The sequence below is a fragment of the Sardina pilchardus genome, chromosome 9 (genome assembly GCF_963854185.1).
Source record: "Sardina pilchardus chromosome 9, fSarPil1.1, whole genome shotgun sequence".
Lineage (NCBI taxonomy): Eukaryota > Metazoa > Chordata > Actinopteri > Clupeiformes > Clupeidae > Sardina > Sardina pilchardus.
This window is the reverse complement of record NC_085002.1, coordinates 33,431,519-33,451,677: the sequence shown is the minus strand read 5'-3', so window position 1 is coordinate 33,451,677 and position 20,159 is coordinate 33,431,519. Positions and strand designations below refer to the sequence as shown.

The window sequence follows — 20,159 nt, the reverse complement described above, 5'->3', positions numbered from 1 at the left end:
AACTACAATGTAAATATTAAATCTATGAACTGTCGTTTAGTTGCCTCAGCTCGGTTATGCAAACATCCTCTTCGTTGGTGTTTAGCGGCGTCTTCCTCCGGTTCGCGGACTGGGAATTGATGCTAGGAATTGAAATTTAAACTTTTGAACGATTCCGGGAGAATTGGAAAGCTAGTCCCGGTTCCCATCGATTCTCGATTCTCGATACCAAACCCTAATTGAGAGTAGCTAAGTCCTCTCATCAGTATTAATCCTACTAGATATATCTATATAGCCTTTGATATTGTTAACCTTCACATTCTTCTTTCTACACTATCTGACCTGGAAAAGCTGGTTTGAATCTTACCCTAAAGGGTGTTCAGCATATCTTGGCAGAGACAGGTATGAAAGTCTCATGACATCGCAGGTGTGCCTCAGGGATCAGTATTCCCATCGGATTTCAGGATGCCTTCAGGATATTTCAGTCGGGATGAAAGACCTTTAGCTTAATCTCAAAAATGTAGCTTTTTGGTGTTTCCAGATAAAACAGCTGTTCTCTGACAGATTAACCTCCGGCTTGACTCTTCTTCATTGACCCCAACTAGATCGGCACATAACTTTGGCATCGGAATTGATAACCGACTTAACTTCTCTGACCATGTAGCCATTGCAAAATGATGTCGGTTTATCCTTAACTTTAGGAAGATCAGACCTTATCTGACACCAGATCCCACACAACTTCTTGTACAGGCCATGGTTATCTCTGTGCTGGACTGTTGTAATTAACTATTAGCTGGACTACTGTAAGCTGGCCTACTTGCTAGTAAGATTGTTATAACTGATTCAGAATGCTGCAGCACGCCTGGTCTTCAATCAGCCAAAGAGGACACACGTAACTCCTGTAACTAACATGTAACATATTACTCTCCACTGGCTCCCTATAGTGGCTGGATTTAAACTGAACCACCCAAATGGTCAGCAGTGGCCCTGTGTATAAGCTCACAGTACATGAACACGGTAGGAATGGCGATGATGTTATGTCCTTTCTTGCCTCTAACTCTGAGCAGGAAGTGGCTGCAATATTGAGATTGTAAATACCAGTGTTGTAGTCAAGTCATTATGCCTCGAGTCTGAGTCTAGGTTCGAGTCTCCAGTGCATTGCACTAATATAAATAATATTAATATAATAATATTAATATTTTAAAATAATTTATTAAAATCATACACCAAATATTATTATAATGACATATCACAATTATAGCCTAATGACATTACAAACAAAGTCGAGTCTTCTTCTCAATTTCTTAGTCTGAATGGTCTGAATGTACGAGTCCGAGTCCAGGTTCGAGTCTCCAGTGCATTGCACTAATATTAATATAAAAAAATAATTTAGATATTAAAATCATACACCAAATATTATTCTAATGACATATCACAATTATAGCCTAATGACATTACAAACAAAGTCGAGTCTTCTTCTCAATTTCTTAGTCTGAATGGTCTGAATGTACGAGTCTGAGTCCAAGTTCGAGTGCTCAAGTGCTCAGTGCTCAAGTCCAAGTCAAGTCTCAAAATTTCCGAGTCCTGGTCTCGAGTACTACAACACTGGTAAATACTGCAGTAATATTGTCTGACCCTTTCCATTTAAAGGTATTGCTATTGGTGGGCTTTAACCAAATAATTTAGTAATGAACCTTGAGGCCTAGATATACAACCTCTGCCAAAAATATGGAATCACCACTCTTGGAAGAGGTTCATTCAGCTGTTTTATTTTATAGACAAAGACTGCCCTATGCAGATTCGTGATTCATCTTTGAATACCACTGTCATCCAATCATCCACAATCGATAAACAAAATATAAACATAACTACATGAAGAAAACCAGACAGTTTCCACAGCCACTGATGATATGGGGCTGCGTGTCAGCAAGGGGAAAGGCTTTGGACATGTTCAGGTTGAAGAGCCTGCCATCAGTTTAATTTGGGATTCCCTGTGGCAGCTCTTGGCCAATGAGGTGGAGTATGGCAGCAATGAAGATGGCAGCCATATTTCTACAGTAAATGCACAAGTGTACATTAAAATGCTGGACTCTTTTGTCATTCAATCAACCGAAAGACATTTTGGTGATAAAGTTATTTTCCAGGATGATAATGGACCTTGCCATAATTATCGCAAGGAATGTTAAAACTTTTCTCCAGGAAAGACATATCAAGTAAATTACATGGCCAAATTACCTTACAACTGATCTGTCAACTGTTGTCTGGCAAATCTCAAACATGATTGATGAAGAATACTGTTTTACATTAGTGAAGTCTATGCTTCAGAGAATTCAAGTGGTAATAAAAGCCAGAAGAGGTGCACCTCAGTACTAATTATGGTGCTTATGAGGTATGTGATTCTATTCTAATTTTTCCTCAGAAATTTTTTTTTTCTCTACTAAATAAAACAGCTGAATGAACATCTTCCAAGACTAGTAAATCCATATTTTATCAGGGTTTGTAAAACTCATGTTCGTGTTTGCTATCTCAACATGGTGAATTAGGATCCATTTTGACTTTTGAGACAAAGAAAGTAATGCTTTTCCCCCATGCAGAAGATGAGAATGTCACCATGCCGTTTTTAAGCATCTCACACAGGGAAAAAGAGATCTGGTGTTGTACAGAGCCTTGCTATCAGGCTTGGTTGTTATGGAAACTAACTCTTTTTTCCAAGAGAGCTGTGAGAAGATGTAGGAGGTAAAGAGAGTGTTATTATGCCATTACTGACCTTTTATGTATGTGTACTGCATATCCAGAGTTGACTGTGACATTTTTAAGGTGCTCAACCATAGCTACCAATTATCTTTTGACCACAATTTTCCATATTTTTGAGAATGTTATTCATTTTGGGAGATGTGTGTTATTGTGTGTCATTTTGCATTCAAGCTGTAAGTACTTGGCCTTGGTGACAGAAGTGATGCATACTATAAACATTTTGTAATCCATTTGTTGTAACCAGATGCTGACAAACGTGCTGTCTATCTAGAATACTGTCTGATTTTCACCTTTCACCTAGTCTAGCTCTGCTACTTCAATTGAAACTTTTTAGTTCATTTCATTAGTACACATTCGGTAACACTTTATAATAACTACACACAATTTATAATTTATTAAGCATTTGTTAACACTAGAAGCGCCGGGCCGTTCTGACCCACTTATACCTAGAAGCGCCGCACCCCGGTCATTTGACCGCTTTGACGACCTACTAGAAGCGCCGTGCTGGTGTGAACTACTAGAAGCGCGGTGAGGCGGTCAAATGACCGCTGAGTCCTTAGACTGGGACGCTGTCACTTACACATAATGATAGCTAGATGGCGCTTTGTGCACGAATCAAATCGTTTGGTCATAGATTCAGTTTGCACTAAGCCATGTCTCATTCGTGTCAAACCGTGTTGATAGTCTGTAGTTGTTTCATTATGACATACAGCACGTTTGAGGTAGGCTATCTGTTCATTTATTTGTGTTGTTTGAGGTAAAAACTCTGGAAGAGTTCTTGAACTTTTTCGTAGTATTTTTTTTATATAGCCTATTTCGTTTTTAATAAATATGAATAGGCTATTAGTTTTTAATATTTTGGAGATTATTATACAGATCAATATCACACACGGTAGTTTGAGTGCAGTTAATCTACGAATAGGCTATAACATTCAGTTATCGGCTGAAAATAATCAAGTCGTTGCACCTAGTCATAAAGGTAGGCTACCGTCAGAACGATCCAAAAAAAGTGCTGAAACGTTGACCATTGTGATTCAAAATCGACTTGCCTATTGCTGTGACAGATAACAGTTTTGTTTTGGAGTCGTGGGAGAGAGAAGTAGCGGGCTTCTGCGATGTATTCCGAAGGAAGAGTGCTTTGGAAGGCTAATAATAAGGTTAATAATTCCTCCCAAGCTTTACACATGCAGTTTAATAAAAACTTCTATCTAATCATAAATTGTTTTTGAACGACAGTTGTAACTGGCAGCTTTAGACCTTTAGACACTCCTTTTAGGGGAGTCTAACAACAAAGTCTACCTCCCTGTCCCCACTGAAGTTTCGCTTGCCGTGAATGTTTTGGCCAAAACTTTGAATTTCAGCTGAAAATATTTTTTACACACGTAGGCTGTGTAAAAATCTTGTAGGGATCTTGTAAGGTCTAGCTACCTCGGAGGGGGGGGGGGGGGGGGGGGGGGGTAGAGAGAGCAGGCACGGGCGCGAGAATTAAAAATGATGAGTGAAAGATATTATCCGTTTGGGAATGTGTAGGCTATGTGTAGTCGGGATGGCGTTGCGGTAATGAATGGAGACAGGGTGATGTAAAAATAGCCAGCATTTATTCCGTAAAGGCACAGGAAAACACCATGGAGGGAAAAAAAAGAAAAACTCCAAATAATAGTTCTAAATCAATAATTAAGGACTTCAAAAATAATACTTCAAATGATCAATAACAAATAGCAAAAGTAGCTCCAGGCATTTCCCCCAGGTCTAAAGGTACTCTCACTACCCCATCTCAGACCCAACTGCTTCAGCCATCTCCCACCAAGCTTTTATCCCCAATGGCTTAGTCCATTCCCCTCTTGTCTAATCAATTATCTATACAAATATACATTCCACTTTCCAATGTCAATAAATACAGACTATAGCATATCAGCAGCACATCATTCACTAAACCAGCACCACACATCACATTACATCATCATACAAACCATAAATCACTCATACGCCCCAAACACCCCTCTTCTCACACACGCAACCCTCAGTCCATGCGGTGACGTCACCCCGCCAAAGTTCAAATGTCCCTCGGGAGCTGCCGTCACATCTTTTGTTCAGACGCGGAAGTAACCCACGCACCGGCTGCAGGTAAGAGTTTGTTTCATTGTTCGTTTCAAGTCTGTAATCCTGTGGTATGTGAGGCTTGTCACTAATGGGGTTATGTTTGTTTATGTATTTGCAGATGCCGGTTACCACCGATGTTGAGTGCTGAACCGTAGTGTGAAAAATAAAGTGTTTGAAACTACGTGCGTGTTTGTCTTGTTTGCATAATGAGTGTAGCGGTAACGGGCAGCAGCACCGTTACACTATGTTTCGATGTCTGCTGAAAAAAAAGCTATAGGCCTATTGTTTCTACAATGTAGGCCTACACTACTTCTATGTGAATTCGTGATTAGTTAATGGTTTGTTCATCATTAGTAATTTATTGTTCATGCATAATTCATCATCAGTAAAGCATTTGTTCACAAAGTTATGAATGGTTTGTTCATAGTAAATAAAACAAATGTTTGTAAATACATGGTTTATGCCTTATAAATAATGAAACAACCATTTATAAATGAAATCATCTCCCTATTATGAACCAGTTACAAACTATTAGTAAATGCTTTGATCATCATTTGTAAAGTATTACTCCTATGTTAATTCTCAGATTGTAATTCATGATTAACTCAGGAGTTACAAGTGGTTAGTTAATGATTTTTGTGAGCTCATCTAAAGTGAGGACTGTATATGCCTTGCTACATATTTACAAATTAGTTATAAAGGTTACAGTTGCATTTATTAAGACACTTTCATCCAAAGAGACTTACACTATCAATGAAATTAAAGAGCAAGCCACAATGGTGGCACCCGGGGATTGAACCCGCAATATTCTTAGGCTTACAGCATGCTAGCCCAATGCCTTATCCACTACACTACACCTGCCCATGGCTATTGTGGCTATAAATTCAGATGCGTGTTTATGCTATGAACAAACATTTATAATTGTGTTCATAGGCATGATTTACAGATGAGAGTTAATTTAGGAATTATGCTTCAAAATTAAGAACACAGCATTTAATAACATGCTTAACAGTGTGTATTAGAAGACACTCTTGCATAGTTTTATGTGTTTTTAACTGAGCGGATGTTATGTTCTTCACTTCACAACAAACAATCAATAAACACCAGAGTAAAGTGACAATGTTTTTACTTGGTTAACTTCACTTCAGTATACGTCAGTCAATTATTTACTTGTATGCTTTAACTCTCTAACTATTGTATCAATGTGCTGCTTAGTGCTACATCAAATGTAGTCATCCCATCTATGTCAGGATAGCAGCAGAGGTAGTGTAGTGGTTAAGGAGCAGGGCTATCATTCTGTTGCCTATTCAGTTGAAGGTTCGAATCTCAGCCTCTACGGTTGTGTTTAATTTAATTGACGTTATTGTGTATGTCACTCTGGATAAAATTGTCAGCTTAATGAATGAATGTGAACGTAGTATTTACAACTTATTTGCAAATCTGTAGCAAGGCATAAAAAGTCCTCACTTTAGATGAGCTCACAAAAATCATTAACTAACCACTCATGAATTATAGTATTAGGAAGTGGTTTATAAAACATGTATTCACATCCTTACTAATCATTAGTGCATATGTAACAACTGTTAAATAATTAATAGTATTTCATTAACAAAACGTTATTGCATGTTATATCAAGTATTAGCAACAATTTATACCTATTTTAGAAATAGGCTTATTCACTATGAACAAACCAATCATAACTTTGTGAACAAATGCTTAAGTGATGATAAATGATGCATGAACAATTAATTACTAATGATGAACAAACCATTAACTAATAGTTAACAAATGCTTAATAGATGATGAATTGTGTGTAGTTATTATAAAGTGTTACCGAAATAACAAGCAAAAATAATCTTGGCAATCAATCCTGCACAGTTGGAGAATAGCAGAAGTGATTTTGCTGCACTTTTAGGTAATCAGATCACAATTGCAGGTGTAATACAGTCTCACTTACATGAAAGCCACATTTTCATTTAGTTATGATTAACAAGAACTGGTTATTTCTGTAAAGATCAGTGCATTTATGAAAATTGGATTCAATAGGGCTTAGACTGAGACGAAAGGTAAGCTGTATTTCTGAGTTGAAATTAATAAAGGTTAGTAGTTGTAAATATTTTTAACATTTGAAGGCAGACATTCATGAATCCAAGACTGCAAAACACAAAGACGAGCATACGGTCTCCTCCGTAGGAGAATCTACTCATAGGTCTTCAAATGGCTGAAGAGGTTGATGCGTGCGCCACATATTTTGGTGCAGTGTGGGCAGGGGAAAGTGGTGGTGGTGGCTTTTTCTCTCTTTCCGGTGCGGTCATTTTGTCTCCGCAACAGTTCTTTTCTGCACATATTTCCTCCAGCGCCTGTCCAGTGCAATGTGCTCTCAGTTGCTTGACGTGTTGTTGAATTTTTTGGATGTTGCAATTCCGTTGCCCACTAGGGGCTCACTGACCTTCCCTCAGCGCAGAGTAAGGGATCTCTTTGGGGAGATGTGTGTTGCGCATGACATGCCCCGTCCATTAAAGTTGTTGCTACATTATTGTGGTACAGTAGTGTTGCTAAGCATAATGGGGCAATTGCTCTGTCGCTAGTTTGGAGTTTAACACGGTTTTAAACTCGGTGGTGACGCAAGAAGTCACGTGACGACTTAAGCTCCATTGCTGAGTCATTTGCACCTGTGGTTTAACCTGCTGCTGCATTTTACCTTGATCTCAATTGCTGTATCTTCAAGGAAATTCGAATCACCCACTAGAGGGCGCGTTTAGTGCGTGTTAGTCTAATCTCGAAAGGGACATGGTTTTACGGTAGACTAAACCATAGCTTGCAGGATAGCTAGATAGGTGACAGCTTAGGCTACGCTTCATAAACCAACACACACACACACACACACACACACACACACACACACACACACACTGTTGGCTAGTTTGGACTTATTGCAACATACACCGTAGGCTAGGTTACAATAAAGGCTACAAGTAGTTGATTAAGTAACAAAGAAGGAGTATTCGTAAAATAAATAGCCTAACGCACGGTATAGATCGTACCATCAACCCTCAATTATGGTCTTTATTTAGGCTACTTAAGCTGCTTTATTTGAGGCAGACTTCCAGGTAGGAACTATTTGTTACGTGCGTTTTATTGTGAAACCAGAGAGACATGTGTTTTGTTTATAATAGCGGCACCGGTAAGCTATTAAAAGCAGTAGACCTAGTTTTCGGTTTAGTTTGGGGTTTAATTTACTTCTGGACTGTTTGGTGATGTTGCTAAATGTTGAGACTGATGGACACTTAAATATGGGGGGTATTTGAAGGTTCACTAAGTTTCATGTTGTTGAAGGGATTTCCACCCGCTGTTTGCAGGAGGCGCTTTGATTCGATTTCATTCATTGACTGTGCGCTGTGAAACCTTATTGTGTAGCCTAGATTGAGTTTTTTTTTAATTATCGGTAGGCCTACATATGAAACATAAAAGGTAAATTCTCATTTGACCATGCTATGCAGTTAACCAAAATGGTTAGTCTCCACAGTAAGCCCCTTCTTCAAATTGAGCCTGGTGGCTGCAGCGATGAGTTATTATGCATGCGAATGCGTTGTTATCGCAAACCATTTCAGAGTTTAGAGCTGTAGGTTAACATCAGAAACGGCAATAGTATATATAAAAAAGAATGTTATTACTTAGTAATATGATGAAAACGTCTGCCCCTATCTGACACACTAACATGCATTTCACAGACACTAAAGACAGTGACATTACAGTATGTAGCCTACAACGCACAGATGCATTTTGCCTGGTGTAGGCCTGTTTAGGCAGACAAAATACGTAGTCTTACCCACATCGATTCATAAAGGCTGGAATGCGCACGGAGTGGAATGCGGGTGTAGTGCCCTGCATAGTTTGGCCATAGTTGGGCTGAAGTGTGGCGATTATAGGCTATTATTTTTGCTCCTCCATGTAATGTTCTATTTAATTTGTGACAATTGATTGACTGTCTGATTGTCTGATTGACTGTCTGACTGTAGACCTATGTTATAAATAGCATACTGGATAAGATGAGGGCAGATTCAGATTTCCACAAAAGTAGCCAAGACTGTTTCATGATATATTTCAACATTTGTAGCAATTGTAGCGCATTCAGCCACAAGAGTCATAAAAAGTATCCCGTCAAGATCCTGAAATGCGTTAAGACTGTTAAATTACAACTGCATCTGCTGGGGTAAAAGTTGAAACAGCGTACTTCCGGCTTCCAGGCAGTTTAACCCCAGTTTAACTAGGAACCAGCTGATCCTGTCTCATTTGCCCATGATCAAAAGCACACCGGTACAAACTAGTTTAGAGCTATTTTGCGCTCATTTAGGCTATGTGACAACACTATGTTTAATATGTATTATATATGTGATTTATTTTAATAACTATTTTTCATTTACATGGCATAGTCTATGGAGGCGATTTACAGTGGTAATATGCAAGTTTGTTTTGAAAACGTTGCGACGTTGTTCTATTAGGCAGGCCTACGTGTGTAAAAAATATTTTCAGCTGAAATTCGTCATAGCCTATTTATGTACGTAGGGCGCGTATGCCTACGTACATTCATAGTTGTATATCTTATCTTCTATTTGTAGGCTATCTTTTAAAGCTCAGACTAATGTATAAGCATTTTCTTACATATTTGCTGGACTGACTGAGTTACATCGCGTCAAACACCCATTTCCAATTACATAGAGTATGAAATGTTAAGTGGCGCAATGTTAACTCTCTCGACTAATACGCAGTAGACCCGGGTTCATATATTGGCACGAGCGAAATGTTGTAGCATATATTTACTGAATTCATTTACCGTTTTTCAACGTCAATGAACAATTCTTTTTTGTTAATGGTTTTTAATAACAAACTATCTGAAATAAACGGATGAATCACAATACTGTTTACCATTAACGAAAAATAATTTCGCCAGACAATAATTTTCTAAGCCAAATTGAGCCGCCATCTGACAAACTTTGGCTTAGCCAGTTAGACTTTTTGCATCTAAAAATAATTATATCATAGAGACACATGCGAAAAATAAACGATAGCCTAGAAACTAGAACCTAGGTCTACATGAGATTTTCCCACTGGATACACCACATCAGTATTGTGCTCGTTGCTACGATAAACAGGACTCACAGTGAGTTGACGACCAATTAAAAGTGCAAGTTCTCCGCAATGTTTGTTTTTTTTCGCGCTGAGATGACATGGGGGAAAGAAGCAAACAAGGTAGCCTAATTTTGATCTCGCTTTACATACTTTCCTAATTCCTATGTAGGGCTATTCAGACTTTTGTTAAATCTTCAGGGCCCGGTTGCACAAACACCAAAACCAAAGATTGATGATATGAACCAAATATTCTTGAACAGACGGATTTAGAGCATTGAACGCGATATTACTGCGACTTCCACCGTTTCCAGAGATTGCTGCGCTGTTCACAACGCATGCAGTCTACATTGAAGTGAAACGTGCAGAACTTTGTCCAAAACAATACAATAACATTGTGTGTTGAGATGTAGTACAATATAGACATCTGTAGACATGAAGTGGCAACTAAAGCCATTATCAGCCATGAAAACTTTGGCGGCTGCAGCAGCATTTAGGTTTTGGCTGAGCCAGCTAGCCAGCCAATAACTTCATCAGCCAGCCGTTATTCTCAAAGCAAATGGCTTCGGGGTCTATACATAACACACTATCCATTGCAAACATAGCCTATTTGAAACCGATCATTCCCCCTCCCCCATACACTCGTCTAACCAGTTCACTAAGTCACTTAGGCTACAGACATCACTGCGGCATTGAGGACAACTGCCTCCCCACCCCCACCCCCTCTCTCTGCCCCCTGCATAGGCTGTAGGCTGGCTGTTTAGGCAACTCGTGGAAGAATGCGCAATCATGTTTCATCGCATATACGCGTTTCAGAATGTTCGAATTCGCCAGCGTGCGTGTAGTTGTGTGAATAGAAAAGAATAGAATAGAATATACTTTATTGATGCCTTGCTCAAAAGAACTTCAGCTATGAACTGGTCGGGGATCGAACCAGCAACCCTTCGGTTCTGAGGCTGAAGCTCTAACCAATGGGCTTACAGCTCTGCCCTACCATGATGCTAAAATGTCTATAGCCCTATAGCTTTTTTTCAGCAGACATCGCAAACATAGCCTACACATTCGCAAAGCGGCGAACATCTTTCACTCATCATTTTTAATTAGGCTACTTCTCGCGCCTATGTCTGCTCAGCATAGCTGCTCTCTCTATCTCCCTCCCTCCGAGGTAGCTGGACCCTACAAGATGCTTCTCCCTAAATGAATGAAAATTGTTTTAGAAAGTAGCCGCGGTAGCCTGTAAAATGCGGCATGAAATCCTGGCTACTGTGTTATTGAAACCAGACTAGGTTAGGCTCTTTGTTCCAGGTCCGATCATTTTTGGCGGCGAGAACATATAGGCCAGGGGTCGGCAATTAAGTTTGGCCTCGGGCCAGATATTTTCCGAGCCATTACATAGCGGGCCACAAGTTCACAACCAAAACAATGGCTAATTTAATTAATTAATAACGGAGGAGGTAAAAATGATAGGCGCTCTTGAAATGACAGAGCAGAGACATTCAAGCAGGCTGATGTAGGTTAAATTTGTCGACTGGTCATTGGGGGCGCTATTATGCCTGTGTCTTTAAAAAATAATAATAAAAAAACACCAGAAAAACATTTCCACGCGTTGCTGTTAGCTGTCAAAAAATGGCGCTATGAAAAAATCTGAAGAGAAAAGTTAACAGCGAAAACAGGATCTTTAATGATGAATGGACAGAGAACTATGCCTTCATCCTCCCTAATTGTATTAATGCAAAGCCCACATGCCTGATCTGTAACTACTACTAACGAGGGTTTCTCTGCATGCAAAGAGTACAAGACGGCACCACGAAAGTAAGCATGCTAATTTAAAGGTTGCGTTCCTAAATAACACGCACGCTATTAATGTTTGAAAATCGTGTTTTACTTTTCACAGTTCTATGTGCGTAAATTGCCTGTTTGATGTCCGGTCTGTTTAAAAGAAGTCGTGTTTTAATTATCACCATAAGCCTATGTCCGTTGTTTGAATGACAACATGTTTTAGGGACTAGCTTGGAATTTGAGAACCAGCGCTGTCCACTGACTTCATTTGTTTTTGCATGTTGTGCGTTCACGCTGCACCTCGCTGCGTGCTTCTTCACTCGTATTCAGATGAAACAAATATCTAAGCATTTAGATTGATTGAAATTCTTCTGTTCTGGAAAATAAACAGCAGGTTTGAGACTGGCAGTCCGATTTTTATTTTTATTTTTTTTTATTTTTTTTCATTCTCTGGTTCAAAAGATCTCACGGGCCAGATGTTTTTTGCTTGCGGGCCGCATCTGGCCCGCGGGCCGCCTATTGCCGACCACTGATATAGGCTACCTATTAAATGAATAGAAGTGAATTGGGGGAGTGAATTAGAACTAGCCACCCATTCATTTTAGAGCTTAGATTAGGTCTATCTGCCCAAACCCGAACTGCGGGCCGGTGTTACGGATCTCGAGATCCAACAACACCGGTGTTGGGTCGACATTTTTTAGGCTATCCTTCCCCTCCCGTCGGGTCAGGCTCCTAATTACAGAACGCGTGCCTCCGTTTTAAAATAGCCTATAAATAACATTTCTAAGTAGCATACAAAATGTAAAAAACTAAATATAAAAAATGAAATAGGCCTACTATGAAAAAGTTGAAAGTCAAGTTTGCTTAAGGTTTGTTCAAGAACTCTTCCAGAGTTTTTACCTCAAACAACACAAATCAACACAAAATGAACAGATAACTCAAACGTGCTGTGTGTCATAAAGACCCTGTTCACACTAGTCATTAGAATGCGTCTTGGGCAAATCTGATTGCAAGTGTCTCGTTCTACAAACTGGTGTGAACAATGACCAAAACGGTTTGGAATCAAATTGTTCTTAACCACATGTGGAGGTGGTTTAAGACGCATGTATCCACATATGTGACCATTCACAGCGAAATCAGTCGTTTTGCGCACATCGTTATTTTGAGAAAATCAACAATAACAAACTTCCGGGTTAAAATGTTGAATTTCACGTTTTCGCATAATTCAGCTGTATACAGTCTACAGTTTCATATCGTGAACGCATTTCACTGAAAAACCTACGTTTTGACTGTTAAACCCGGCGAAGATTCAACACATTTGCTGTCATTCCCGTTGTGCACTCGCCGCTTAAACAGGTGATTTCTCCTCTTCTGGCATATCGTGACAGGAGAACCATGTCAACTTTGGATGCGGTTATCTTAGCGATAGTTTGTGTAATACCCTCGATATACATATCGTTGGAAAGCTTAGTTTATGGCCGTTCACGTGAGCACAATAACTTAATTTACTACATTTTACCGAAACGACTGGTTCCGCTTTACAGGGTCACATATGTTCTGTAGTGTGAACGCTCAATCCGTCCTTATGCGTCTTCGTCTATAACATGATAGACCAATAGATAAACATTCTAAATTCTAAAGGTACATTCTACAGGTAAATCCGAATGCAAGTGATCAGCTGAGACACATATTAGAATACTGGTGTGAACAAAATGCGTCTTGGCTGATCACTTGCAATCAGATTTGCCCAAGACGCATTTAATGACTAGTGTGAACAGGCTCAATGAAACAACCACAGACTATCAACAACACGGTCTGACATGAATGACACATGGCTTAGTGCAAACTGAATTTATGACCAAACGATTTGATTCGTGCACGAAGCGCCATCTAGCTATCATTATGTGTAAATAACAGCCTCCCAGTCTAAGGACTCAGCGGTCTTATGACCGCCTCAGCCGCGCTTTAAGTAGTTCACACCAGCACGGCGCTTGTAGGTCGTCAAAGCGGTCAAATGACCAGGGTGCGGCGCTTCTAGGTATAAGTGGGTCAGAACGGCACGGCGCTTCTAGTGTTAAAGCGTAGCACAGCTAGCGCAATGCTAACTGACAGAGCAATAGGCCCATTGGCTTCCTGGTGTTGATGCATTTGTCCATGAATCCATGGTATGGCTTTGTAGTCCAGGAGTTTTGTTTGCACCTATTTAAGTCTTGGTCTTCTAAGACTCTGCTCCTGAGTCAGCATATGCTCCACAACTCATATGCACACAGCAATGGTTGACCTCAGATTAAAAAATTCAACTCTCAAGGACAGAGGGCTGCTGAAGTAGGGGAAGTGATCTACATTTTCAAGAATGGTGTTGTACACTTTTATGGTGGGCTGGATGGTTTGGAGTTCATATACGACCTGAGTTTTCTTGATGTGCAAACATACAGACCCAAGGCGTTGTGTGTTTGGCAGAGGCATTCAGGAGGTCTTCTGAGATGTGGGATGCTTCATGATGGTGATGCTTCCAACTTGGCACTTGGCTTTGAACCTGTTCAGTTTGAAGAGCCTTATATTAGCAAATAAATTATGCAAATAAAAAAAATCATGTAATTAAATCAAATTGAACCATATTTACAGTCTATATTGCTCTGCGTTCACCTGCGCACATCACATATTTGTGTACCACATCACGAGTGCATTGCTGGATTACTAAGGCTGCGTTTAGACTGCAGATCGGATATGCTCAATTCCGATTTTGTGCTCATATCCGATTTTTTTGATTGCATGTTTACATCTACTTTCGCCAGTGACCCAAATCCGATCATGTGTGTTTACATTTGCCAGACACTTGAAATGGCCCGCATGCGCATGGGCTGAGAGTTTCTTGTAGGGGAGAACCAGCACAATCGTAACACTTTTTTATTTTCTCAGTTCAAACTAGCTTTACACAAAGATGATAGACTTGAGAGCAGTGAAACTTGACCAGAACAGAGTCATACATCTCTACTCCATGAAAGTTGAAACAGAATGTAACAAATATGTTGCAGTTTGTTAATAGGCTAACTTAACTTAACAGTGACATGTACCTTTGTTCCAACCTACGCAGCCATAAAAAAGTGCGGTAGGCTACAGTTGTAACATTATAGCGTCATGGTTGTAACAGTGCTAAAAAATCGTGAATCCTATAACATATTTTAACACAAAACACTGCTGGCTTAAACAAAGAACATCTGTTTTCATATATAATCAACAAAAAAAGGTCCAAATGTATAACTGTTAAGCTAGTTGTATGAGTAGCTGCGTTTCCATTACCCATTAAATTGCGCAAATTAAGAGTTGCGAAAAGAAATGTGCTTAATGGAAGCACACACATTTCGAAAAAACTCACATGTTTCGATAAAAAGTTTTTGCGCTCGGTTGAGGTGGTATTTCGAGCGTATCGAAATTTGTATATTTCGCAAAACTGCAATGGAAACACTTTTTTCGCATCTGACGAGTCACGTGATCCAACAACCGGATGTTAGGAGGAACGAAACGGACGAAGAAGACTGCCAACAGGAAGTGGCACCGGGAGAATAATGTAAAACAATATTTTTTTTTTCATTAAAAGTGGCTCGTGTCATTCTAAAATGTTGAATCCACAGCTGTGAACTTGCCGACAACACTTTCTCAAAAACGCTGCATAGGCTACGCAACCGCTCAACTAGTTTTGTTTACCCATAGCAACAACGTTGCTATGCTTTGCTGGTTTAACGTGATGAGAAGAACGGTGCTGAAAGAATCTAGATTCTAGTTTTAGAAACTAATCAACTGGGCTGATCTACGAAATATTCCACTGACATGGCTGTGACATGATTTAAGCATAGGTCTACTACAACAAACTCCTGTGAAATATGTCATTTTTAATTTTATGTTTCTGCCCCACCAAAACGTAGACCTCCTCCGCTGATGGCTTATAGCCTAATGACTGATAATCAGCGTGCCGTGGTGGCAATTTGAATGCATTTAGTGTAGGCTAAATCCCTATGGCTAAATCTGGTAATGTTGATAACCACCATGTCTCCTAATGACTTACAGCACGCGAGAATACACGAGATTTTAATTTAGTTAGCCGAATGTAATGGAAACACCGCAATTGCGAAAATTGTGATATTCGACATTAAGACAATATCGACAAAGTTTTTTGCGCATATTTGTAATGGAAACGCAGCTAGTGATTAGCCATTGCAAACCATATGGTATTAGCCTATGCTAGCTCACAATAACCTTTAATAGGCTTATTTTGGTCATATCGACTTGATAAAACCTGTTAATATAGTTGATGAACTGCTTATTTCTTACATGTCTGAAGCAATTGGTCCAACACTGATATTTGAAGTTGCTGTGTTAACTTTCATTGGGTGTGATCGCGGCACATACAAATAATCCATAACTCGCAATCATAATTGCTCGCACATGCGCGATAAAATCAGTTAATTTTGCTAGAGACGGGTGTTACAACTAACTCTTTTACTGTCTATGCAACTAACCCGCACAGGTCTAGGTCATGTTTTTTATTTTCATTTAATTGCATTTGCTGTGACTATATACATCAAATGGCACTCATGTTAACTTAAAACAGATCGAGGGACTGACGAAATGAATGACATGTGATTGAAGTCTACACATTCAAATTTCACGAAGCAAAGTTAAACAAACAGAGCTGCAGTTGCAGTTTTAAAAATAGGTTAATAGCCTACAAATCGCGATGCTTGAATTTGGCACTTTTTTGCTTAATATCTCTGGTTGTAGGCTATTTACAGTAGACCATTTATATTTGGATGGCTAGGCCTACGATTGTAGATAATTAGGTAGGCTACAAATGTGTTATTCTCAATACATGGCCTACGGAAACGTAATAGTCTATCAAAGTATCAATAGGGCAACTTTTAACATGCTCCGCCAGCGCGCCCACTTGGAATTGTAACCTAACGTCACCAGGCGCAAAATTGTCACAGATTAATGACGTGTGGGACGCATTGCACTGGAATATCCGGTTTGTCTGTTTAGACTGTAGACACATGCACACAAATCCGATCCATATCTGATTTAAAACCACATACGAAAGGGGCCTGTATCCGATCTGAGGAGATCGGAATTCATGTGTTTTTTTTTTGTTTACACTGTCGTGGCACAGATCGGATACGTGCCACATGAGAGCAAAAAATCGGATTTGGGTCACTTCAAACTGGCAGTCTAAACGCAGCCAAAGTGTCGTCTCGGAATCGTACAGTATGTGCTTGGGCCCGTCGTTGCCGCTTGTGGCTATACAAGTGTTACACAGTTCACAATATTTTTGTCTTCACAATAAAAGTCTGGTTTGTGTTTTCCATGAATTTTGATGGCCTTCATCAGGCTCCACAAAAAGTCCATTCCTTCTCGCAACAACCAAAATAACCTTTCTGTTTCATGAACACTTCTCCACCACTGCATTTACTTGCCAACGTTTTCCCCTCCCCTCTTGTTTTGCTTTGTTTTGACTTTTGTACGGTGATCTTCAGTTTGAGAAATATAACTTGTTGTTGTTGTTGTTGCTGTTGCTGCTGTTGTTATCATTATATTATTATTATTAACAAGGATCTGTTTTAAATTAACTACCAGCTTATTTCCTGAGGCTACCTTAATTCTGAAGTTAACATGGGCTTGATCAGGGTTAAGATTAAGGGAGTATGCATGTAACTTAAAATTGTGTGACAGGCCCATAGTATGTAATGTACAAAAATATAATTGCTAGCACAGTAAGTGAAATAGCACTAGAAAAGCAGATGTTTACATGACCTATTCACCTACCTATTTACAGTACATTGAAGGGCATACCATTTGTGTATAAACTGTATACATCTTCACCACATATTTCTCTTGGAAGTAATGTACATGACAAATATGAGACTTAAGGAACATTCTACCAGTCTCCCAGTTGTCCTGGGATTGTTTCAATGAATGAAACTTGTATTATCCAAAAATGTTATAAACTGACTAGATGGTTGATTTCTAGGAGTTCCTAGAATATTAAATTCAGATTTGTATTTATTTATTAACACTTCAAATGGACAATAAACATATATTTACAATTAACAATACATAAAAATGTGCAGTACGCTTTTAAAGCTACAACTCAGAGGCTGTGACATCATTTGAGCAAGGTGATGCTGAAATTGATCAAGGGTACCTACATTTAAAACATGCCTAAAAAGGTTACTAAAATCCCGGCGCTTACATGCAAATGTTATAGGTACAGAAATGGCCATGACTGATGTCCCTATCACATTGGGCCAATTGCTCTGTCAGTTAGCATTGCGCTAGCTGTGCTTTAAAACCGTGCTCCGTAAAACAGAGGTTTTGGAGTTTAACACGCAGCTGCGCATGAAGTTGAACGTGATTACTGTGTAACAAATGAGACAGGATCAGCTGGTTCCTAGTTAAACTGGGGTTAAACTGCCTGGAAGCCGGAAGTAGCCTACGCTGTTTCGAGTTTTACCCCAGCAGATGCAGTCGTAATTTAATAGATTAACGCATTTCAGGATTTTGACGGGATACCTTTTTATGACTCTTGTGGCTAAATGCGCTATAATTGCCAGAACACGTTGGAAATATAAAGTACATTTTCATAAAATGCAATTAATGTTGAAATATATCATGAAATAGGCCTAGTCTAGGCTACTTTTGTGGAAATCTGAATCTTCCTTCATCAGTAGGCTATGCTATTATCAGTCAGTCAATCAATTGTCACAAATTGAATAGAACACACGGAGGAGCAAAAATAATAGCCTAATCGCCACACTTCAGCCCAACTATGGAACAACTATGCAGGGCACTACACCTGCATTCCACTCGTTTTCCATGAATCGATGTGGGTAAGACTCCGTATTTTGTCTGCCTAAACAGGCCTACACCAGGCAAAATGCATCTCTGCGGTGTACTGTAGGCTACATAATGTCACAACTGTCTTTAATGCCTGTGAAATGCATGTTAGTGGTCAGATAGGGGCAGACGTTTTCAAATCATATTACTAAGTAATAACATTCTTTTTATATATAATATTTGTGTTTCTGATCTTAACCTACAGCTCTAAACTCTCAAATGGTTTGCGATAACAACGCATTCGCAATGTTGAAGCGAGATGTTGTGGCCCGGCTGTTTGCATAATAGCTCATCCGCTGCAGCCACCAGGCTCAATTTGAAGAAGGGGCTTACTGTGGAGACCAACCAATTTGCATAGCATGGTCAAATGAGAATTTACCTTTTATGTTTCATAAGTAGGCCTACCCATAATTAAAAAAAAACTAGGAAACAATCTACTAATCTACAATCAACTAAGAAAACAATCTAGGCTACGCAATAAGGTTTCACAGCGTACAGTCAATGAATGAAAGCGAATCAAAGCGCATCCCGCAAACAGCGGGTGGAAATCCCTTTCAACGACATGAAACTTAATAGTGAACCTTCAAATACCCCCCATATTTCAGTGGCCATCAGTCTCAACGTTTAGCAACATCACCAAACAGTCCAAAAGTAGGCTAAATTAAACCCCAAACTAAACCGAAAACTAGGCTACTGCTTTTTTTTACTACCGGTGCTGCTACAAAACGCTTGTCTCTCTGGTCTCACAATAAAACGCACATAACAAATAGTTCTTGCCTGGAAGTCTGCCTCAAATAAAGGCCTTTGCTTTGCGCAGCCTAGTAGCCTAAATAAAGACCATAATTGAGGGTTGATGGTACGATCTACCATGCGTTGGCTATTTATTTTACAAACTCGTTCTTTGTTACCTAAGCAACTGCTATCTTGTAGCCTTTATTGTAGCCTACTGTGTATGTTGTCATAAGTCCAAACTAGCCAACAGTGTGTGTGTGTGTGTGTGTGTGTGTGTGTGTGTGTGTGTGTGTGTGTGTGTGTGTGTGTGTGTGTGTGTGTGTCGGTTTATGAAGTGTAAGCTGTCACCTATCTAGCTATCCTGCAAACTATGGTTTAGCTTTAGTCTACCGTAAAACCATGTCCCTTCCGAGATTAGACTAACACGCACTAAATGCGCCCTCTAGTGGGTGATTTAAATTTCCTTGAAGACACAGCCATTGAGATCAAGGTAAAACGCAGCAGCAGGTTAAACCACAGGTGCATATGACACAGCAATGGAGCTTAAGTCGTCACGTGACTTCTTGCGTCACCAGCGAGTTTAAAACCGCGTTAAACGCATTGGAAAAGAGGACTACCTTCAACTGTATTTCCGAGCATGAAATAAAGATTGGATGAAACTCCAAACTAGCGACAGAGCAATTGCCCCGTTAGGCCCTGTCACAGCCCTAGTACTGCCCTATGTGAAGGGGCCTGACAAAATGTGTTAATTAATTCATTGTTAATTTGTTGATTTTGGATTATTTAATAATCCATTAGTT

General features: G+C 39.5%; 1 protein-coding gene across 1 annotated transcript in view; it reads left to right on the top strand.

The window, feature by feature from the left end:
* nicn1 (nicolin 1) overlaps nt 1–16,864 on the top strand; it is a 124,931-nt gene extending 108,067 nt beyond the window's left edge. Inside the window, exon 9 of the mRNA XM_062544838.1 lies at nt 16,855–16,864. The gene's annotated coding sequence lies outside the window, so the exon portion shown is untranslated. The remainder of the gene's footprint in view (nt 1–16,854) is intronic.
* Nucleotides 16,865–20,159: the final 3,295 nt, after the last annotated feature.